The sequence below is a fragment of the Zalophus californianus genome, chromosome 2, assembly GCF_009762305.2.
Source record: "Zalophus californianus isolate mZalCal1 chromosome 2, mZalCal1.pri.v2, whole genome shotgun sequence".
In the NCBI taxonomy this organism is placed as follows: Eukaryota; Metazoa; Chordata; class Mammalia; order Carnivora; family Otariidae; genus Zalophus; species Zalophus californianus.
This window is the reverse complement of record NC_045596.1, coordinates 55,270,201-55,295,259: the sequence shown is the minus strand read 5'-3', so window position 1 is coordinate 55,295,259 and position 25,059 is coordinate 55,270,201. Positions and strand designations below refer to the sequence as shown.

At 35.0% G+C, this 25,059-nt stretch overlaps 1 pseudogene; it reads left to right on the top strand.

Annotated features, from left to right (window-relative positions):
* The first annotated feature begins 916 nt into the window (after nucleotides 1-916).
* On the top strand, nucleotides 917-17,078 carry LOC113925566 (annotated as a pseudogene).
* The last annotated feature ends 7,981 nt before the right edge of the window (nucleotides 17,079-25,059 follow it).

Sequence of the window (25,059 nt, the reverse complement as noted above, 5' to 3'; positions counted from 1 at the left end):
TCATTCGAGACTAAATGTCTCCCATTTTAATCCAATTTTCTCCTATAACCTACTGCCCAGGAGACTCACAAGGGCGCCGGGGTGGCTCAGTCGTTAAGCGTCTGCCTTCAGCTCAGGTCATAATCTCAGTGTCCTGGGATCAAGCCCTGCATCCAGCTCCCTGCTCAGCAGGAAGCCTATGTCTCCCTCTCCCACTCCCCCTGCTTGTGTTCCCTCTCTTGCTGTCTCTCTCTCTGTCAAATGAATAAACAAAATCTTTAAACAAAAAGAATAGCTAATATTTTGCCATCAAAGAGGACAAAGTCTTGTGAAACAGAAACTTTGACTTTGTAGAGCAAAGGAGATAATCACTTTCAAAAATTTATTGAAAGATTTCCATTCCTGGTTAGATGTGATTTATTGTGGCAGTACACTCAAAAACTCTAGAAAAAGATGGATAAATTACTAAAGTCATTTTTTAAAGATATCAAAAGGCTTTTGGAGCAACAAGAATGAGAGAAGTTGTAATTCCAGAAAAGGAAGAGACACTACTACAATGAGCTAAGAGTCAGGGCTTGTTTATTTTCTCTGCTGAGAGTATTTACTAATTCTGAACATGAAGTAGAACTCAGGCTTAGCTCAAGCAGAGGGACTCTACTGGCAGAGAGAGAGAGAGAGAGAGAGAGAGAGAGAGAGAGAGAGAGCAGCAGGCTTTTGGCCTTGTTGTAGACTTAAATCCTTGTTTGGTTGGTTATTCATAATCTCACTATTATGTACTCTTGGAGGGGGGAAAGTGGATCAATTTTGTATGGTTTACATAGGCCCAATATTTGTTCTTTAAAGATTTTTCTTAGAAAATCAGATGGCCAAACATTTCCCATTTAACATATCAGTTTATTTTCCCTCTATTATCCTTCATTTTTATTCGGGAAAACCTACCACATTATGTGAGATTATGGGGAAAGCTGAAATGTGGTTGATTCAAACTTAGTGGGATTTTGAATTTCCTTACCTAATTTTGAAATTGTTGAAGGACTGCACTGCAAGCCTGCAAAGCTCCTACCTAAGGTAATTAAGTATGCCTATTTCTGCTTGTTTAAGTTTTTATCTCCTGGAATTATTTCTAGCTTATTTTTTATATTTGATCCCTTAACTGAAAACAAGGTCACAGCAATTAATGGACATTATTTTCTTAGACTATTAATTACACTACCATAGGTATCTTATAACATTATCATGGCAGCTGTTACTGATTTTGCCACACATATGATAAGAATGAGATTCCTAGACCCTGAATTTAGTGGAACCATGGAGTACTCTCTGCACAATGAGTCTGAGCTAAAGTGGCATGTATCCCTTCCAGACCCAACATTTAATTGTCAGATCCAGTTACTCCAGAGTTCTCTTTTCCTTTGTCATGTCAATGGGCTGTGTTCCAGATAGTAGCTAATATATCAACCCGAGTTCTAGAATATGTGTACCAGCTGCAGCTCAATAGATGAACCTACAGCATGAGAAAGAAATAAACTGTTGTTTTAAGCCACCGAGATTTTGGAGTTGCATGTTATTTAGCATAACCTAGTCTTAGAAATGGATAGTAGTAGGGAAATTATAATATTTTGAGAATATATCAGATAGAGATATGATGGCTCATCCAAAAAACCTGGCAGAAGTTCAGCAATGATGAACTGTTCGGTTTGAACAGAGAAGAGACATTAGACTGAAAAGATAATTGGGAGATAGTTTATAAAAAAACAAATGGGCCATACTAAGTGTTCTTTATTTCAAATTTAAGATCAATGAAGGATCAATGTATAATTTTTAAACAATAATGTGATAGGGCTTACCTTTTCATAAATATTGGTTATTGAATGTTTGGTATGGAGCAAGATTTAACATAGGGAAATGAGCTGAGCAATAGTTCTTGCAAGAGATTATAGAGATCCAAACTACAATATGATAGTGATTTTTTTAGTAGAAATAGAAAGATTTAAAAAGTACATACAAAGAAAGTCAATAAGATTTTATGGTTGCCTTAGAGGTGGAGATTAAGGGAGAGAGTTCAAGAATGAATCCTTGGTTTTTTGTTTCTTTGTATATGTCTTTATTTGTTTCTTACTGTCAATTTAGTAGAGAATATTGAGTTACTATGGTGAAGAACTAAAGGGGAGCAGCTGTGAGGGAAAATAATGTGGTTATATTTTGGCATGCTAAATTTGAGGTATCGATGCAATATTAGGTAAGCAACTATTGAATACTGTGTCTTAATCTCAGGGGATCAACCTATGCATTGTTTGTGTTTTTTTAATTGATAGACTATTTTTAGAGCCAATTTACATTCACAGCCAAAATGAGCAGAAAGTACAGAGAGTTCCCACCCTTCACCTGCCCCTCTCCCACACACAGCTTCCCCCACCATAAATATCCCACACCAGTGTGGCCATTTGTTACAATCAATGAACCAACATTTACACATGAATATCAACCAATTTCCATAGCTTAAAGTTAATTCTTTGTGTTATACATTCTATAGGTTTTGATAAATGTATGTCATGTATCCACTCTTATAGTATCATACAAAAGAGTTTCACTGCCCTAAAAATCTCCTGTGCTCCACTTATTCATCCCTCCCTGTCCCTAAATCCCTGGAGGTTGATTTTTTACTGCCTCCATAGTTCTACCTTTTCCATAAGCAGTGGTTTTAAATTAAGGATGCCATGGAATAAAAAAACATGATTTTGTATTGGCTGCTTATCATGAACATTAAGCTACCCAGAGTAAAAACAGAACTTGGGTGGAGCACAAGACTATGAACCAGATGCCTCTCTGAACAGGAATTTTCCTAAAAGCTTGACAGTTGGCATTAGGGAGCATGGGTCTTTGATAATACAGAATAAAAATATAAAAATGAGGATACTTTTTTAAAGCATAGAAAAGGAAATCGTTGGAAATGCAGTCAGAAGAGAGGAGAAACTAGATCAAACCTATGTCTGGATCCTGATTGATACAGGTATGGTAGAATGAGTAGAATATACTTAAAGGATTATAGGGCAAAACCCAATTTTCAGGTAAGACCAGAAAGTATATGGAATACTCATTGAAGAAACTGAGAATTATTTTGGAATTTTTAAATCGTGTAACAGGAAGTTTTACTTTATCCTGTTATATGTATACATTAATATTGTGACAACTTAAATAATATTGGAAATCCATTCTATATTATTCTAAGCTATTGCTTCTGTCCAGAAAGTAAGCACTTAAATAATTTGAGCCTTCTTCATTTTATTTCATACTTTTTGATAAAAGATCTGCACACTGTAAAGATTCAGTTCTAAAGGCAAAGAAAGCAACTTGTGATAGTGTGACACTTACTTATAGATGTATTTACTGTATCTTAATAATTCAATCATATTCAGAACACTCCTATTGCCTTATTATTGATCCAATAACACATACACATATGTGTACACATAATCTATGTGTGTATTTACGTACTTATTTATTTTACCAACAATGTGTATCTTTCTGATGAAATTTCATTTCCTCTATCTCCTCCCACCAAAACACAGTAGGACCCCAGGGACACTATAAAAGTATACAAACACTAACTCAAAAATAGCACACAAATGTTATTATTTGTGGAAAGATTCAAGTTTAACCAGGTTTTCCCATTATGTTCCTTTCTATTGGAGTCTCAAACCTCATGATTACTTTATTTCTCACCCTCATTATGGGTTACTTTGTACATTCACATTGGCTCTTGTATTTGTATGTAACATGTGGATTTTGTATCCTTAATCTGCTTTTTATAATTAGAGATATTACTGAAAATCTCAAAATATTCTAATACCAAAATTAAACACATAAATTATTCAAACAATGAAACGTTATGAAAATGCTTGCCATATTAAAGACTTAACATAAAAAGAGGTGAATTTTGTGTAAAACAAATTGCCTTCTAGTATGTGGATGAGCCTTGTCCAATTAGTTGAGGCTTGAATAGATTCTATTATCATACTACTATGTTGTATTAATATATGGTATGACATAAAGATTCACTTCCCCTTTTTGTCTCAATAGTGAATATATTATTATACCACTCCTAATAAACAACCCACTCAGTGTGATTTTTTTTCTCTTTGTCTCACTAACTTCTGATATCACCTTTATCACATTTGTATGTTCATGGTTCTCTTCCTGCCTTTTACTGCTTTGTTCTGTTGTTCACTTCATCTATTAGGAGGTTAGTAGCAATCATTTTGTATTACATATTATTATCTGATTGAAGTAGTCCCAAGTATTTCCTTTTCTTTTTCAAAGTTCATTAATTATTTATGAAAGGTATCCCTCTATATGCATTTTTAAATATTTACCAATTTCTCAAGAAAATCATGAGAAAAATAATTGAAAATTAATTTAAAGAGACTGATAGTAAAAATAAAATAAAGAGATTGATAGTTTTACATATTATGTCAATCCACCTGTAAATTTTATGTGTCAGCTTGCCTGGGCCAAGTCCAGATATTTAGTCAAACATTATTCTGAGTGTTTCTGCAAGGGTACTTTTGGATTAAATTAACATTTATATAGGTAGATTTTGAGTAAAGCAAATTGCCCTCATTATGTTGGTGAACCTCATCCAATTACTTGAAGACGTGAATGGAACAAAAGACTGACCATTCCTAACCAAAAGAGAATGCTGCTAGCAAACAGCCTTCAAACTTGAACTACATACAATATTGGTTTTTTTCTGGGTCTCCAGACTGATAGCCTACTCTGCAGATTTTGGACTTACCAGCCACCATAATCATATTAGTCAATTCTTTAAAATAAATCTCTTCTCTGTCTTCCCCTTTCAATCATCATGCATTTTTTTTCTTGTCTTACTTGATTGGCTTAGTTTATTTAGTACTTAAATATCAGATAAAAAGATTTCTTTTGACTTCAATATGATTAAATATGCTATTTTTATTTTGAATGCAAAGCCATATATTTCCATAATATTACCATCATCCCTAGAGTATGTATTACAGGTATTTCTGCATTACTTATCTGGTCAGTAAGTTATATGGCCACCTTATTCCTAAATGTAGTTTTGGAAGCGTTGTAAAGTATAAATGTAATCAAAAGAAAATTGAAATTTAGAAAACAGGGAAAAAAAGTAAATATACCATTAGCATATCATTATTCTGACTGATTCAGTATAAAAGTTCATGATAATCTTCTTAATGTCCAATGCTCAATATAAAGTGAAGCACCAGAACAATTTAATTTAAAGCTATAATCAAATGGTCTTCATGTTGGTCATTGTGGAGGGGGTGTTAGAGGCAGAAGAGAGTACGAAGTATGGTAATTGGCTTTACAATCAACAAGCTGAACTCAGAAATTTGGCTTTGTCAGCTACTGCTGTGTAGCCCTGGACAAATTACTTAACCTCTCTGAGACAGTTTCTTCATGTACAAATGTATACCTATTTCTTAACATCATCATATATCTAAGTTAAATGATGCATGTAAAGAACTCAGCACATGGCAGGAGATAACATGTAGTCAATAATTTGTAAACACAGATACACACACACATAGCTCAAAAATATTTAAAACATATTGCAGGGGAACCACCAAATTAAATCATTTTTATTTGCTTCATAACCAGTGATTTCAGGTCATATTTCATAATCGAAAATGGTTAATGTAAGAATAGTTAGAACTGTTCTAATAATTCAAACACATTGAGAAAGGCATGTGGCTATTTAATTTGCATAAATCTAAATTTTCATATTATGAAGAATATTTTCTTTACAGGAGTTAGAAGAGAGAAGAGTTTGTCCAGAGCTCTGGAAAAAATGGAATTGTGGTATTTACTCTTGGGTCAATGATCAAATACCTCACAGAAGAAAAGTCTAATATAATTGCATCAGCCCTTGCCCAGACTCCACAGGTCAGATAATCTTATCTCTTTTTGAGGGGCAGCCAGTTTAAAAGCCATGAAGTTCTCCTCAAAAATGTACTTAACAAATGTAAGAAAAGCTATTAGTATTGTTAGTATCAATTTAACTGAACTTTGAGGAAAAAGTATTAAATGTTAGAAAGTGTGGCTTAAAATATTTGATTATTATTTTGCTTTAAACCTGGCATTATCAGGAACACATATTGCCATATTATTTTTTTAAATAATGGGCTAAAATAGGGGTGCCTGGGTCGCTCAGTGAGTTAAACATCCAACTCTTGATTTTGGCTCAGGTCATGATCTCAGGGTTATTGAGATCAAGCCCCGTGTCAGGCTCACACACTGGACATGGAGCCTACTTAAGATTCTGTCTCTCCCTCTCCCTCCCAATAGTGGGCTAAAATAAATCATTCACTGATCTTAAGCAATCTGTTAGCTCTGTGCCTACGATTTAAGGTTTCTATGTAATCTAAACTTGTTTTGTTGTTCTTGTTTGTTTTTAAGTCTGAAGCACACATACAAGTTCTAACTAACATGATAAAGAGCAAAGGAAAAGATATTCAAAAAATATCGACTTATTTCATGATTGGGACTATATATCCTTTTAATTAATGGTTTTGGACAAAGCCCTGGTTTAGCCTGGAACTGATTAGATTCCTGGAATACTCCTAAATAATGATTCTTCCATTTAAAATTTTAGTAATATGGTAATATGTTAAAAAAAGTATGCAGTTCACTCTATGATGTTTCCAACAAAATATGATTTTTAAATGAATACATTCTAGGTTATAACTTAGTAATGTGATTAAATTACCAGGGACATTTTTTACTTTCTAGCTTTAGTTAAAATAGACAGTTACATGTACTTTTAAGTTCCAAATGATCATGACAATGCTTGTATTCATAACTAAATTTCTTTGAAAAATTATTTGTGGAACTAAATTTCTTTGAAAAATTGTTTATTTAATCTAAAAATATCTTCACAAAGAATACTGAATTTCCTTTTTTCTAAGATTTTATTTATTTATTTGAGAGAAAGAGAGAGACCATGAGCAGGGGGAGGGGCAGAGGAAGAGGGAGAAGCAGACTCCCCACTCAGCAGGGAGCTCCACCTGGGGCTGGATCCCAGGACCTTGAGATCATGACCTGAGCCAAAGGATTTTGCATTCTTATTACTACTTACTGCCTTTCACTGACTGAGGTTTAGGAACAAAAGTTGGTCACAATTGTTTCAACTCCTATTAGCCTAAGCAGCATTATTTTTTTTTCCTTTTCCCCTCTTTTCTCCATTTGGGAGCCAGACATTAAAAAGCCCATTCAAGGGGCGCCTGGGTGGCTCAGATGGTTAAGGGTCTGCCTTCGGCTCAGGTAATGATCCCAGGGTCTTGGGATTGAGCCCCGCATCAGGCTCCCAACTCAGCGGGAAGCCTACTTCTCCCTCTTCTACTCCCCCTGCTTGTGTTCCCTCTCTACTGTGTCTCTGTCAAATAAATAAATAAAATCTTTAAAAAAAATAAAGAGCCCATTCAAAACAACCTCACATACAATAGAATTTAAAAAGCAATATGCATGTCCAGAGAAAAACACAGGCTCAAATAAAGACCTGAGACGATCTAAAGTATTCACCTCAGCCTGATTCCTGGCAAAGAGACACCCTTCAACAATGAAAACAAACAAACCTCAAATCCTAAAGAAAGATAGAATCTGATTTCCAGAGTGATTTTATCAATTACAAAACTCAAATGTCCAGTTCTCACCAAAAAATATCACAAGGCATACAAAAATAGATAAAAATATGGCCCAAAGGACCAAAATATATTGAAAGAAACCCTTCCTGAGGAAGCCTAATGTTGGAATTACTAGATAAAGACTTTAAAACAATTATCTTAAAGATACTCAAATAATTAAAGGAAAACACTGATTAAAAGAAGGAAATGATGTAGGAACAAAATGAGAATATCAATAAAGAGAAAGAAATTGTAAGAATGAAAAGGAAATTCTGCAGCTAAAAATTATAATAACTGAAATAAAATATTTATGTCAGGGATTTAAAATCAGATATGAGCAAGTAGGACAATCAGCAAACTTGAAGAAAGAATAATTGAAATTATCAAGTAAGAGGAACAGAAAGAAAAACAAAGAAGAAAAGTGAACAAAGCCTAAAGGCCTTGTGGGATAATACCAAGTGGATGAATATACACGTTGTATGAGAAAAGAGAAAAATGGGCAAAAAGAATATTTGAAGAAATAATGGCTTAAAATGTCCCAAATTTAAATAAAAGACACAAATCTACAAATCCAAGAAGGTTAATGAACTTAAAGTTGAATAAATTCAAAGAGGTCCCCACCAAAACACATAATCAAGCTGCAGAAAACCAAAGACAACAAGAGAATCTTGAATGCAGCAAGAGAGAAGCAACTCATCACACCAAAGGTGACCAGCCAATTTCTCATCAGAAACTTTGGAGGCCAAAAGGTAGTGGGTTGATATATTCAAAGTGCTGAAAGAAAAAGTGGCCAACTGAATATTTCCTTCAAATATGAGGTTAGAAATTAAGACATTCCCAGGTAAACAAAAGCAAGGGAGGTCATTACCATTAGACCTCCCCTACAAGAAATGAAAAGTCTTTCTAGCAGAAATAAAAGGCTGCTAGATAGTAACACAAAACTGTGAAAAAAATAAAGATGTGCAGCAAAGGTAAAAACAAAGGCAATTATTGCAATTTTGATTGTAATTCCACTTATTTTCTCAAGGATTTAAAAATGCAGAATAGCAATTATTAATCTTATCTATTATTAGAAACACAGTGTATGAATATGTAATTTGTGACATCAGTAACAGAAAGTGGGGGATGGAGCTATAAAGGAACAGAGTTTTTGTATGCTATTGTAGTTTACACCCAGCAGGTCAAAAAACAAATCATAAGAGTAATTAGAAAATATTTTAAAAATTAATGAAGACATAACACACCAAAACTTAGGAGATGCGATGAAAGCAGTATTCAGAAGGAAGTTTATAGCCTATGTTATAGTTTAAATGCCCACACTGAAAAAGAAGATCTAAAGTCAAAACCTAATTTTACACCTTAAACAACTAGAAAAGGAAGGCAAACTAAATCCAAGTTACCAGAAGGAATGAAATAATGAAGATTAGAACAGAAATAAAATAGAATAGAAAAATAATAAAGACAATTAATGAAACCAAAAGTTGGTTTTTTGAAAAAATCAACAAATTTCTCAAACTTTTAGCTAAACTGGCAAAGAGGAAAAAAAAGAGAAGATGCAAATAATTAAAATCATAAATGAACATAGGGGATTACTAATGACTTTACATAGATAAAAAGGAGTGTTGGGGTTAATGTAGAGCATGACATCAGCCGTAATACCTGACTTGCTAAAATGTAACACAGAGGCCACTGGGGGGCGTGGGAAGGTTTCGAAGTGTGTAGGCATTTGGAATGCTGAGGCCAGCGTGACCACTCTGCCATTGGAATGAGGAGGGGGGAGTTGCCTTCCCTGAAGCTTTCTTAGCCCAAACAGCCACCATGTGATCTAAGAGATGTATGCATTGTCCTCTAGGCTATGTTTCCTGGATTCATAAAACACGCAGATTAGCATATCAAACACGCAGATTAGCATATCATATCTTGCCTGTAAACAGAGCCTCCTAGTTCCAGTAAGATTTCTTGTCACACATCATGTGCTTGAGAAACAGTGATAAGGATTTGTGATTATCCTGAAGGACCGATGAAAGCAGGAGCAAAGAAAAGCAAAGGGTCTTGGTCTCTGAGCATTGACCCCCTTGCCTTCTCCTCTCTTTCACAGTAAAGTTTGGAGTCATCTTCCATCCATCAGTACAGGGATTGCTGGCCATTCCTGGCAAAAGAGGATATTAGGAACAATTGTAGCCAACAAATTAGACAACATAGGAGAAATGAATAAATTCCTTGAAAAATGCAATTTACTTTAAAAAAACAAACAGAATATTTCAACAAACCTACACCAAATTAAGAGATTGAATTAGTAATCAAAAACTCTCAATGACAGAAAGTCCTGGACAGATAGCTTCACTGGTAAATACTACCAAACAATTAAGGAAGAATTAAATGAACTAATGCTTTTCAAATTCTTCCAAAAAAAAGAGAAGAAGGGGAACACGTCCTAAATGAAAAGCCAGATAAAGACATAACAAGAAAATAAAATTAGAGACCAAGATCCCTTACAAATATAGATGTAAAAATACTCAACTAAATATTTGCAAATCAAATCCACTAGAATATTGAAAGATGTTTTCACCATGATAAAATGGGATTTATCCCAGGAATGCAAGGGTAGTTCACGGAAGTAAATCAATCAATGAAATACATCATATTAATACTTATGAAGGAAAAATACCCCACAGGTTCAACTTACACAACTTACACAAAAGTGGAATTTGACAAAAATCCAACGTTCTTTCATGATAAGAAATCTCGGAAAACTAGGAATAGAGGTGAAATTCCTCAATATGATAAAGAGTAAACTTGGAAAACCCAAAGCAAACATCATATTCAATGATAGAAACTGAAAGTTTTCCCCCTCAGATCAGGAAAAATACAAGGATGCCTGCTTTCACTGCTGCTATATAGCATGGTCCTAAAATTATAGCCTGGGGTATTAGACAAGAAAAAGAAATAAAAAAGCATCCAAATTGGAACAAAAGAGGTAAAACCATGCCTTTTTCCAGATGACATTATCCTATACATAGAATATCTCCAAGAATCCACAAAAAGCTACTAGAGCTAATAACCAAATTTAAGAAATTTGCAGACTCAATACACAAAAATCAGTTGTGTTTATATACACATCAATGAACAATCTGAACATAAAATTAAGAAAACAATTCCATTTACAAGAGCAACTAAACAAATCAAATACTTACAAATATTAATCTAAATTTCAACAAGGAGTTGAAATATTTGTATGCTGAAAACAACAAAACATCATTTCTTCAAGAAATTAGAGAATTCCTAAATAAATGTAAAGCCATACCATGTGCATGGATAAAAGACTTACCAGGGTTAAGTTGTCAACATGATCCAAAGCAACCTACAGATTCAATGAAATTCCTATCAAAATTCTAAAGGCCTCTTTTGCACAAATGAAAATCCAATCCTCAACTTCATATGGACTTTCAAGAGCCATAAATAGACAAAACAATCATAAAAAAGAATAAAGTTAGAGGACTCACATTTTTCAGTTTTGAAACTTGGAGCTACAGCAAACTAAACAGTGTGGTACTGGCAGAAGAACAGACATATAAACCAATGGAATAGAAGACAGAATAGACGTTAACCCTCACATATATGATCAATTGATTTCCAACAGAGTTTTAAGACCAATGGGGAAAGGACAGTGTCTTTGACAAATAGTGCTGGTAAAATCTTGATATCCATATGCAAAAGAATGAAGTTAAACACTTACCTTACACCATATACAAAAATTAACTCAAAATAGATCAGAAACCTAAACTTTAGAAGTAAAGCTATAAAACCTGTAGAAGAAATTTTGAAGGATAATTTCATCACATTGGATTTTTTTTATTATGTTCAATTAGCCAGCATATAGTACATCATTAGTTTTTGATGTAGTGTTCAATGATTCATTAGTTGCATATAACACCCAGTGCTCATCACCACATGTGCCCTCCTCAATACCCATCACCTGGTTCCCCCATCCTCCATCCCCCTCCCTTCTGTAACCCTCAGTTTAGTTCCTGGAGTCCAAAGTCTCTCATGGTTTGTCTCTCTCTCTGATTTCTTCCCATTGTTTTCCCTCCCTTCCCCTGTGGTCCTCCACGCTATTCCTTATGTTCCACATATGAGTGAATACCATACGATAATTGTCTTTCTCTGCTTGACTTATTTCAGTTAGCATAATCCCCTCCAGTTCCATCCACATTGATGTAAATGGTAAGTATTCATCCTTTCTAATGGCTGAGTAATATTCCTTTGCATATATATACCACATCTTTATCCATTCATCTGTTGATGAATATCTCAGCTCTTTCCACAGTTTGGCTATTGTGGACATTGCTGCTATAAACATTGGGGTGCAGGTGCTCCTTAGGATCAATACATTTGTGTCTTTGGGGTAAATACCTAGTAGTGCCATTTCTGGGTCATAGGATAGCTCTATTTTTAACTTCTTGAGGCACCTCCATAACTGTTTTCCAGAGTGGCTTCACCAGCTTGCATTGTGAACAACAGTGTAAGAGGGTTCCCCTTTCTCCACATCCTCACCCACATTTGTTTTTCCCTGTCTTGTTAATTTTAGCCATTCTGACTGGTGTGAGGTGGTATCTCATTGTGGTTTTGGTTTGTATTTCCCTGATGGCTAGTGATGTTGAACATTTTTTCATGTGTCTGTTGGCCATTTGTACGTCTTCTTTGGATAAGTGTCTGTTCATGTCTTATGCCCATTTATTGACTGGATTATTTGTTTTTTGGGTGTTGAGTTTGAGAAGTTCTTTATAGATCCTGGATACTAGCGCTTTATCCATAATGTCATTTGCAAATATCTTCTCCCATTCTGTGGGTTGCCTCTCAGTTTTGTTGACTGTTTCCTTTGCCATGCAGAAGTGTTTTATCTTGATGAAGTCCCAATAGTTCATTTTTGCTTTTGTTTCCTTGCCTTTAGAGACATGTCTAGCAAGAAATTGCTGCAGCTGAGGCCAAAGAGGTTGCTGCCTGTGTTCTCTAGAATTTTGATGGATTCCTGTCTCACATTGAGGTCTTTCATTCATTTTGAGTTTATCTTTGTGTATGGTGTAAGAGAATGGTCCAATTTCATTCTGCATATGTCCGTCCAATTTTCCCAGCACCATTTATTGAAGAGACTGCCTTTTTTTCCACTGGATATTCTTTCCTGCTTTGTCGAAGATTAGTTGACCATAGAGTTGAGGGTCCGTTCTGGGTTCTCTATTCAGTTCCATTGATCTATGTGTCTGTTTTTGTGCCAATACCATGCTGTCTTGATGATCACAGCTTTGTAATATAGCTTGAAATCAGGCACTGTGATGCCCCCCAGCTTTGATTTTCTTTTTCAACAGTCCCCTGGAGATTCAGTGTCTTCTCTGGTTCCTTACAAATTTTAGGATTATTTATTCCAGTTCTGTGAAAAATGTTGATGGTATTTTGATAGGGATTGCATTGAAAGTGTAGATTGCTCTGGGTAGCATAGACATTTTCACAATGTTTATTCTTCCAATCCATGAGCATGAAATGTTTTTCCATCTCTTTATGTCTTCTTCAATTTCCTTCATAAATGTTCTGTAGTTTCTAGAGTATAGATCCTTTATCTCTTTGGTTAGGTTTATTCCTAGGTATCTTATGGGTTTGGGTGCAATTGTAAATGGGACTGACTCCTTAATTTCTCTTTCTTCAGTCACATTGTTAGTGTATAGAAATGCAACTGATTTCTGTGTATTGATTTTGTATCCTGCCACGTTGCTGAATCACTGTATGAGTTCTAGTAATTTTGGGGTGGAGCGTTTTGGGTTTTCCACATGAAGTATCATGTCATCTGTGAAGAGAGAGAGTTTGACTTCTTCTTTGCCAATTTGAATGTATTTTATTTCTATTTGTTGTGTGATTGCTGAGGCTAGGACTTCTAGTATTATGTTGAACAAAAGTGGTGAGAGTGGGCATCCCTGTCATGTTCCTGACCTTGAGGGAAAAGCTCTCAGTTTTTCCCCATTGAGAAAGATATTCACTGTGGGCTTTTCATAGATGGCTTTTATGATATTGACATCACATTGGATTTAACTCTGATTTCACAAATATGACACCAGAGGCATGCCAACAACAACAAAATAAAGTGGACTTTCTCAAATTAAGAACTTTTTTCAACAAAAGATAGTGCCAAGAAAATAAAACACAGGGCGCCCAGGTGGCTCAGTTGGTTAAGCGACTGCCTTCGGCTCAGGTCATGATCCTGGAGTCCCGGGATCGAGTCCCACGTCGGGCTCCCTGCTCAGCAGGGAGTCTGCTTCTCCCTCTGACCCTCTTCCCTCTTGTGCTCTCTATCTCTCATTCTCTCTCAAATAAATAAATACAATCTTTAAAAAAAAGAAAGAAAGAAAATAAAACACAACATAAAGATTGGGAGAAAATCATGTAAATCATGTACTTGATAAGGGATTAACATCCACAATACATAAAGAACTCCAAAAACTCAACAACAAAAACCCAATTCAAAAATGGAAAAAGACTTGAATAGACATTTCTCTGAAGAAGATATACAATGGCCAATCAGTACTTGAAAAGATGCTCAATGTCATTAATCATTAAGGAAATGCAAATCAAAAGCACATTAAAATATTACTTCAAATCCATTAGCATAGATATTATAAAAAAATGAGAAACAACAAGTGTTGATGAGAACATGGAGAAATTGGAGCTTTGTGTATTGCTGGCAGGAGTGCAAAATAATATAGTGGCTATGAAAAACCGTTTTGTGGTTTCTCAAAGAGTTAAACATCAAACTCTCATATGACCCAGTATTACAATTCTGGCTATATATCCAAAAGAATTGAAATCAGGGACTCAAACAGACATTAGTACACCAAAAGTCACAGCAATATTATTCACAATATCCAAGTAAATAGATAAACAAATGTGGTATATACACATAATGGAATATTATTCAGCCTTAAAAAGGAAGGAAATTCTGATATGTTACAACATGAATGAACCTTGAGGACATTATGCTAAGTGAAATAAGACAGTCAGGAAAAGACAAATATTGTATGATTCCACTTATATGAGGTAACTAGAGCAGTCAAATTCATAGAGACAGAAAGTAGAAGAGAGGTTACCAGGGGCTGCCAAGTTGGGGGAAGAGGGATTTATTGTTTAATGATATAGAGTTTATGTTGGGAATGCTGGACAGACAATTTGGATTACACATAGTAACAATGGTTACACAATATTGTGAATGCATTCAATGTCACTGAATTGTATACTTACAATACATTAAAATGCTAAGTATCATTATATATATTTTACCACAATAAAGAAGACAATGCTTACTTTTATATTACTGCCAAGTTTATAACAAAAGTTCAAAACACTTACAAATTCCTAAAGTGACTATAACACCCTTTCCCTTTGCCTCTGAAAACTTTGTTTAAAAAAATTCCCTTAACAAGAATGGTCTAGGAACACCAATGTGTAATTGTTCTAGATATAGATTGTCTTTTTTTGTTTCTTCATCTAATAAGTGAGAATTTTCCTGATGATGATAGTTTGTCTATTAGGATTATTGCAAACATTTGAAAACACAGTTGTAGTTTCAATGGTTAAATACTCATTATATAATCACTTAAGGCCTTAGTTTGTTCATCTGCTACATGGAGGCATTGAACTAGATCAATTCTAAGTAAGTGTCTCATTCTGAAACGATGTGATTCTGAAAATCTTCTAATAGTAAAGGCTTTTATCTTAACAGGCTCTGTGGAAATACACAGGAAAGAAACCAGACATATTAGGACCCCAATACCTGGCTATATGAATGGATTCCCCAGAATGATCTTCTTGGTAAGACCAAAGAGAAGCAAAACTAAACAGAACTGAATGAGGGATACTCTGAATGATCATTCAATAACAAATAAATACAACAAATTTGTATTAAAAACAAGCAAAACATAATCCTTAATATCTTCTTCACTTTTCTTCTGGAACTTGTTAAAAAATTCTTCATGATTCTTGTTAAAGCTAGGAGGCACACTTTATTCAAGACCATTATGATAAATATAGATACTAGTACATGGGCTTTTGCAGTGATATTGGACTCAACTCTGAATACAAGAAGAAAAAGTCGGGATTTTATCACCAAGGAGCAGAGTGGGGGTCACTGTATAGAAAAATACTAAGAGGAAACATCAGGGCGAGGGAGGATTCTGGTTAAACCAACCTAAGCACATTCCTGCTGAAGACAGACCAGGATAATCAGATACCACCTAGGGGATGGTGAAGGGTGAGGAAACCAATCAGTTATAAAGGATGATCAGATACCAAGCTTGGCAGAGTCTAGCTAAACTGACTCAGTAGGATTCTTGCTAAAATTGAGCAATGCAGAGACAAATGCAGAAGCCCCGAAATCAGGGTATTTGTCAAGAATAGGTTTCAAAGGAATTTGACTAGAGTTTGGTCAATGAGTGCATCTTTTCTAAACTCTGAATTACAATCTAAATATGGAATTTACAATTCTCTCATTTATGATACATTCCTTGTCTCCTTAGAATCAGAGACAACATACCTTTAGATCAGGCTCTCACTAACTCTCACATAAAATATTGCAGCAGCCTCCTGGTTCTCTGTATCAATTTTCTCTCACCTCCCTTCTCTCTTCCCCTGTTTGAAAAGAAAAATCTGATAATCCTATTCACCATTTCTAATATTAAAAATGGCTCTATATTATTTTAAATCAAATACAAAATCTTACTTTATTAAACACAGTGCTTCATGAACTTACCCTAATCTATCTTTCTGGCCTGTTACATCAATAGTCTCCCACTGAAACCATGTACATCCCACCACCCCTTCCCTTATCCACACAAGAGTATCATTTCTTAAATCCCTCCATTCTTTTTTATTAATTAATTCCTCACCTCAACAACTTGGCCACCTGGCAACTACTCTCTATCATTTAAAGTCCACACAGACCTTCTCAGAGGTTTGTGAAATGACTTAATTGCTAGAATAAGTAATTGCTACTTAGCCTGGAATAACTAATTGCTGCCTTCTTTAGAGCTTAAAGGAATTTATATATAGCCTTATGACACAGAATTGTATAGAGGATGCTGCCTAATTGAATCAATGGCTTATAGGTGTCAAGACTTTCTGTTTCTGAAATTCTCACAACTTTAAATAATGATACATTTTTTTTTTTACCTCTTAGGTCATCCCAAGACCAGAGCTTTTATCAGTCACTGTGGAACCAATGGGATCTATGAAGCTATTTACCATGGAGTCCCTGTGGTGGGAATTTCCATGTTTGGTGATCAGCCTGATAATACTGCTCCTATAAAGGCCAAAGGGGCAGCTGTTGAAGTAGATTTGCATACAATGATGAGTTCCAATCTGCTTAACGTTTTGAAGGCAGTTTGAAGTTATTTTTTTTTTAAGATTTTATTTATTTATTTTTTGACAGAGAGATAGAGAGCACAAGTAGGCAGACAGGCTGAGCAGGGAGCCCAACACGGGGCTCGATCCCAGAACCCCGGGATCATGACCCGAGCCAAAGGCAGCCACTCAACTGACTGAGCCACCCAGGCACCCCGAAGGCAGATATTAACAACCCTTCGTGAATATAGAAGATACTCTTTTCTGAGAAGCATACAGTGTTTTAAAAGGAGTAAATTGTTTCATTCAAATTTTAGATTGACACTTTTAAGTCATCACCAGCACATAACCAATATCAAATACAATTGCTTTATACTTATCAAATTCTATCTAGGCATATTGATTCATCTACTATTAATAGGCAATAGATTACAACCTCAAAGAAATACTAAATTTATTTAAAGAAAGTAAGTTATTGTTGAAGAGACACAAATCCTTATTTTTTATTAATAATAATTATTGTTTATTCCTTAAATATTGCAGATATTACCATTACAAAGAATTGAGGCAATATAGCAAAAAATAGAGAAATAAAAATAAAGAATAACTCTCCTCATGCAGCTATAGCCAATTAGCAGTAAAGAAATATTACTTCAGGTATTTCATTTGCTAATTTATAGAGAAGAAAAGGAAATAATTTTATAAAACTTTGATCAGGCTACTTTTTAATAAAAAAAAATCCTATATTAGTATATTTTAATTTAAAACAAGAGAAAGAAAATAAAGTAACATTGAGAGATCCAAACAGCAACATAGAAGACCCCAGACTCCTGGGGTCCCCAGCAAAGATCAAGAATTAGACAACTATCTGTGAAGGAAAACAGCCCCAGAAGAGCTCTAGAGTCCACTTAAAAAAAATTAGCAACACAGTGGAACAAAAAACTGAGAATAATTGCCCAAGAAGAAAAGGAAGACAGCTTCATTTTACTTGTATAATCCCACTAACACTTCAGACCAAACCAGGGTAGGTGGAGAGGGCGTCCCTTATCATAGACCTGCCCCTCAATACTGCTTCCTGTCACTACCTTGTTCCTTATACCATGCTTAGCAAATGAGATCAAAAGTCTGTATTCTCAACCTACATATTCTACATTCCTATTTCTAAACTTTTTATATGCTATTTCCTATTAGCATGTCTTTTCTCCCTTACCTCCAATTATTACTTAACTACAAACATCTAACAAATTCCAGCTGATAGGGCCAATATCTCTAGAAATACCTCAAGAGGAAACAAACTGTCATAGGCATTCTATATAGTCTTAGTGGTGTCGTTTATGATAATTTATTATGTAATTATGTAATTTTCTTTTTTCTTTTTTTTTTTTGATGTAGTGTTCCATGATTCATTGTTTGCGTATAACACAGTGCTCCATTCAATACGTACCCTCTTTAATATCCATCACCAGGCTAACCCATCCCCCATCCCCCTCCCCTCTAGAACTCTCAGTTTGTTTCTCAGAGTCCATAGTCTCTCATGGTTCGTCTCCCCCTCCGATTTCCCCCCCTTCATTTTTCTCTTCCTACTATCTTTTTTTTTTTAACATATAATGTATTATTTGCTTCAGAGGTACAAATCTGTGATTCATCAGTATTACACAATTCACAACGTTCACCATAGCCCATTCCCTCCCCAATGTCTATCACACAGCCACCCCATCCCTCCCATCCCCCACCACTCCAGTAAACCTCAGTTTGTTCCCTGAGATTAAGAATTCCTCATATCAGTGAGACCATATGATGCACGTCTTTCTCTGATTGACTTACTTTGCTTAACATAATACCCTCTAGTTCCATCCACGTCATTGCAAATGGTAAGATTTCGTTTCTTTTGATGGCTGCATAATATTCCATTGTGTATATACCACATCTTCTTTATCCATTCATCTGTTGATGGATATCTGGGCTCTTTTCATAGTTTGACTATTGTGGACATTGCTGCCATAAATATTGAGGTGCATTTACCCCTTCAGATCCCTACATTTGCATATTTGGGGTAAATACCCAGTAGTGCAATTGCTGGGTCATAGGATAGCTCTATTTTCAACTTTTTGAGGAACCTCCATACTGTTTTCCAGAGTGGTTGCACCAGCTTGCATTCCCACCAACAGTGTAGGAGAGTTCTCCTTTCTCTACATCCCCGCCAACATCTGTCATTTCCTGACTTGTTAATTTTAACCATTCTGACTGGTGTGAGGTGGTATCTCATTGAGGTTTTGATTTGGATTTCCCTGATGCCGAGCAATGTTGAGCACTTTTTCACGTGTCTTTTGGCCATTTGGATGTCTTCTTTGGAAAAATGTCTGTTCATGTCTTCTGCAATTTGCTTTTAATAATATGTAACATAATTTTAGGTATATAATGTTCTTAATGAATTTTTCAAATTGCAAAACTATCACATACTAATAATGTTATAGTACAGTGAAAATATGTGACAGTATTCCAAGTCTATGCTAGAGATAAAAAGAATCTTGTGTTTTAAAACATGATATTATGGGGGCGCCTGGGTGGCTCAGTTGTTAAACATCTGCCTTTGGCTCAGGTCATGATCCCAGGGTCCTGGGATCGAGCCCTGCATCAGGCTCCTTGCTCCGCGGGAGGCCTGCTTCTCCTTCTCCCACTCCCCCTGCTTGTGTTCCCTTTCTCGCTGTGTCTCTCTCTGTCAAATAAATAAAATCTTTAAAAATAAATAAATAAATAAATAAATAAAGCATGATATTATGATAGCCAGCAAATATACAAAGACCCCAATCCTGGCATTAATACCTTTCCTATAAAATATGAATGTACAAGAAAAAGAAAAATGGGAAGGAAAAAAGGGTTTTACTTACCTATCTCATTGGATTGGTGTGAGAATAAAAATCTCTAAGACAATCATTCATTATTTGCAGATGCCATATTTTTAAACTTGTCTACTGACTAAAATTTACTTGTAACTTCAAAATCAATATTTGTGGTACTTTCATGGTCACTCATGGATATGCATAGAACAACAAAATATTGACTCACCCAATAGGCATGTTCCCAGTTGAGACAGAGTATTGCCTTATTGTTGCATCTCATATTGTAAATAAGTGTCCCTTTCCTAGTGTATTTAATGACACATTTTTTTTTGCATCTTTATGCTTTTTCTTGGTGATTTCACTGTTTAGAATGGCCCCTGAAAACAATGCTAAAGTGTTTTCTAGTGTTCCTTTGAAGAGACAAGAAGATGTACATCAGGTAGGAAATATATTTGTTAGCTAAACTTCATTCAGTCCCATTAGTTACAGCACTATTGGCAATGAGTTTAATGGTAATGAATCAACAATATATATTAAATAAGGACACCTTATTTAAGCAGAAAAACACATGAAACAAGGTTATGTGTTTATCAACTGATGAAAATGTGAGAAGCTTGCAGGACCCTAACTCTGTATTTCCCCTGGGAGCAATGAGTCAGTATTTGCTAACATGGGCTGTTTGAGAACATAACTACTGTGAATAATAAGAATCAACTAAACATGTAAAGCCTTTACCCAGTGTCAAGAACATAGTGCTTAATAAATATTAGCTACGATGATTTCAATTTTTATTAGCATCCCTTTGAACAAAAAGAATTCATTTTTGAAAGCAAAGGATAAGATAAAAATGTTAAAATCAATTTGAAGTTTTAAGCAGTGTCACCAGTCATCTAAACTAGAAGGATCCCTTCTGACATATACATATGAGATAAAGAATTTCACAGCACAAAACAGCACAGATCATTGTAGCCTGATAATATAATTCATGGAAATAAGCCTCTCTCAGGAATTATTCATTCTGGTGCATTAAAACTCATTCAGTAGTGCATAAATTGGATAATTTTATTTCAATCATTTAAATTGCCTAGTATCACTAGCTAGACTTAAGCACAAATACAATAAGTAAGATATTGGGGAGGAAATATCCTGTTTAATATTAACCTACAAAACAAACCACAATGAGAAATATAAATGAAACTTTTCAATAACTTTATGCCATGGACTCCAATTAGTTTATATATAGACTGATTAGAAGTCTTATCCATTAAATCACACTCTCAAGGAGTAAAATCCACCCAAAACAAGTAGTTTATAGGCAAAATTTGTCACATTCATTATAAATTATGGCTTTAGTTCCCTCAAAATATCTGGGCCAGGATCAGAAATAGAATCAATTTTATATTCAAGATTTAATCATTTTGTATAAAAATAATGTTAATACACATCATTGTAATTTCATTAGAACTCTTAGTAAAAATAGGAAGAAACAAAGTACAGAAAGTTATGAAAAGTTATTTCCTTAATATGAAATGAGATTAATATACCATGCCAGATATTAGCAGAGCATGAGGCAGAAAGAAAAAGGATATAAAACCTTAAGAAAAGGAAAATTATTTTCATAAATCTGTCTCATTCAATTAAAATAATATCACCAGGAAAAAAAGATTAATAGATAAATCTTAGCTGAAGCTTAAATTTAGGGAGCCTGTTGGTATTGGGAATTTGAAACACCAGAAAATGTTGTGGTTAATAATTTGAGGGTTCTTATGTGCATACAGATGATTTAACAAGAGCACTTTCCTTCTTTTAACAAAGCAATTAAACGTAATCTCATAATTGTTTTATTATCATATTTAACCTTCAAAATCAGGAAAGCCTACATATCAAAAGAGTGTTCATGAAAAATTGCCAAGAAGAAATAAGGGTCAATTCAATAACAACTATATTGGACACAGAGTGACATACAAATTCAAGAAGGCTAGTTACAGATTCTTTCACTTTATTCAAGGATTTCTGTTAGGAGTTCAGATTTTTTGAATATATAGGTCAACAGCCACCTCCTCAAAAAAAATACAAAAAAAATAAAAAATCGATCAAGCAACGCTAGGTTTATTTGATATAACAAGAAAGGAGAACAGCATTTTGACAGGATTTTACTACGATTTGAGAAGGATGTCAAGGGAAGATCATTCTAAGGTGTTGGCTCCTGGGTTGATGATCTCAAGGAAAACTTTGTAAAGCATGAAAATTGTTGGGACTGGGCAAAGTTTATGACATAACTTTGGGTTTCTGGACATAGTGAGGTGAGATCTTGAAATTTAGTCTCAGTGAGAAAGCTGTATTTTAATAAGTAAACTCTGTTAGTTGGTCACAGTTTTTGTTTAACCAACCCTTATGTACACTCTTGGGACATAATGTCCTTGATCTGCTTTAGAGATATGACTATAATTCTAACATCTCCTCCCCAGTGGTCTATCAACATATACCCCCCAGCCACTAGAGCTATAAAAGTAGGTCTTGTAGGAAGTGGGGTTACAGAGATCTATTTGTAGACACCCAAGACATACTTCTGTCCATAAGTATCCTTAATAAACCATTTATTGTCCATCTGGGTTTGTCAGCCTTTTTATTCTGTTTTATAGTTCCTCTGGCCTTTGGAGGTCATTTTGCAAATACCTCCCTCTCATAGAACACATGATATATTCAAAGTACTGAAAGGAAAAAATCTACAATCAAGAATACTCTACCTGGGAAGGGTATCATTCAGAATGGAAAGAGAGATAAAAAGTTTCCCAGAATAAAAAAACTAGGAATAAACTTAAACAAGGAGCTGAAAGACCTACTTAAAACTATGAAACATTGATGAAAGAAATAAAAAATGACACAACCAAATGGAAAAATATTCTATGCTCACATACTGGAAGAAGTAATATTGTTAAAATGTCCATATTACTCAAAGCAATCTACAGAGCCAATACAATCTCTATCAAAACACCAATAGCGGGCACCTGGGTGGCTCAGTTGGTTAAGTGACTGCCTTCGGCTCAGGTCATGATCCTGGAGTCCCGGAATCGAGTCCCACATCGGGCTCCCTGCTCAGCGGGGAGTCTGCTTCCCCCTCTGACCCTCTTCCCTCTTGTGCTCTCTATCTCTCATTCTCTCTCTCTAAAATAAATAAATAAAATCTTTAAAAAAAAAACACCAATAGCATTTCTCACAGAACCAAAAGAAATAATACTAAAATTTGTATGGAACCACAAAAGACCCCAAATAAGCAAAGAAATCTTGAGAAAGAAGAACAAATCTGGAAGAAGGAGGAGGAGGAGAAAAAGATGATGACAACAAATAGATGGCCTACAGACACATGTAAAGATGCTCAACGTCACTAATCATCAGGGAAATGCAAATCAAAACCACATTGAGATATCGCCTGTCAGAATGCCTAGACTCAAAAGGGCAAGAAATAACAAAGGTTGGCAAAGACATGGAGAAAAAGGAAGCCTGTGCACACTTGGTGGTGCAGCCACTATAGAAAACAGTATGGAGGTTCCTCAAAAATGTAAAACTAGAAACAAACTGGTGGTGGGGGGTGGGTGATGGACACTAGGGAGGGTATGTGTTGTGGTGAGCACTGTGTATTGTGTAAGACTGATGAATCACAGACCTGTACCTCTGAAACAAATAATACATTAGATGTTAATAAAGGAGGGCATATGAAAAAAAAAAAAAACTCACAGGGGCGCCTAGGTGGCTCAGTTGGTTAAGCGACTGCCTTCGGCTCAGGTCATGATCCTGGAGTCCCGGGATCGAGTCCCATGTCGGGCTCCCTGCTCAGCAGGGAGTCTGCTTCTCCCTCTGACCCTCTTCCCTCTCATGCTCACTATCTCTCATTCTCTCTCTCTCAAATAAATAAATAAAATCTTTAAAAAAACTCACATATTTTGTATGTTGTATGTATTATATACTGTATTATTACAATAAAGCTAGAGAAAAAGAAAAAAAGATACCATATGATCTAGTAATGATCTAGTAATTCCACTACTGGGTATTTACCCAAAGAAAACAAAAACACTAATTCAAAAAGATATATATACCCTATGTTTACTGAAGCATTATTTGCAATAGCCAGCATATGGAAGCAACCCAAATGTCCATCAATAAATGAATGGATAAAGAAGATGTAGTATATGTAGACAATGCTATATTAATCCACCATAAAAGAAATAATGTTAACTTGCCATTTGTGATAACACGGACAGACTGAGAGAGTACTACGCTAAGTGAAGTAAGTCAGAGGGAGAAAGACAAATACCATATGATTTCACTTATATGTGGAATCTAAAAAAACAAAATGAATAAACAAAAGCAGAAAGACTCATAAATACAGAGAATTGATGGTTGCTAAAAAAAAAAAAGAGGGAGAGAGGGAAAGCAAAATGGGTGAAGGGGAGTGGGAACAGGCTTCCAGTTATGGGATGAATGTCAGGAGGATAAAAGGTACAACATAGGGAATATAGTCAAAGTTATTGTAATAGCATTGTGTAGTGACAAATGGAATCTACATTTGTGGTGAGCATAACATAGCAGATAGACTTGCTGAGTCACTATGTTGTAACCTGAAACTAATGAAATGTTTGTGTGAACTATGCTTTAATAAAAAAGTAATAAAAAAAGATTTTTAAAAAGTCCTCACCACAAAAAAAAATTATGTGAGGTGATGGACGTGGTAACTAATCTTATGGTGTAACCATTTCACAGTACATAAGTGAATCAAGTCATCATGCTGTACACCTTAAACCTGCACACTGTTATGTCAATGATATCCCAATAAAGTCAGAAAACAAATTTTTAACATAAAACATCATGCTAATTAAGGGAGACAGTCACAAAGAGAACAGACAATATATATGACAAAAAGTAGATAAAATGTTGACTAGGGCTGGGAGATGCAGAAAACGCAATTTTATTAGAGGGTAAAGGTTTCCATTTGGGGTGAAAAAAGTGCTCCAAAATTGATCATCGTGGTAGTTGCACAATTCTGTGAATATACTATGAACCACTGAATTGTATACTTTAAATCTGACAATTTTATAGCATGTGAATTACATGTCAACCAAATTTTTATGAACAAAACAAAAAAAATCTCTTGAACCATCATATCCAAGAAATATAATTCACCTGTATAA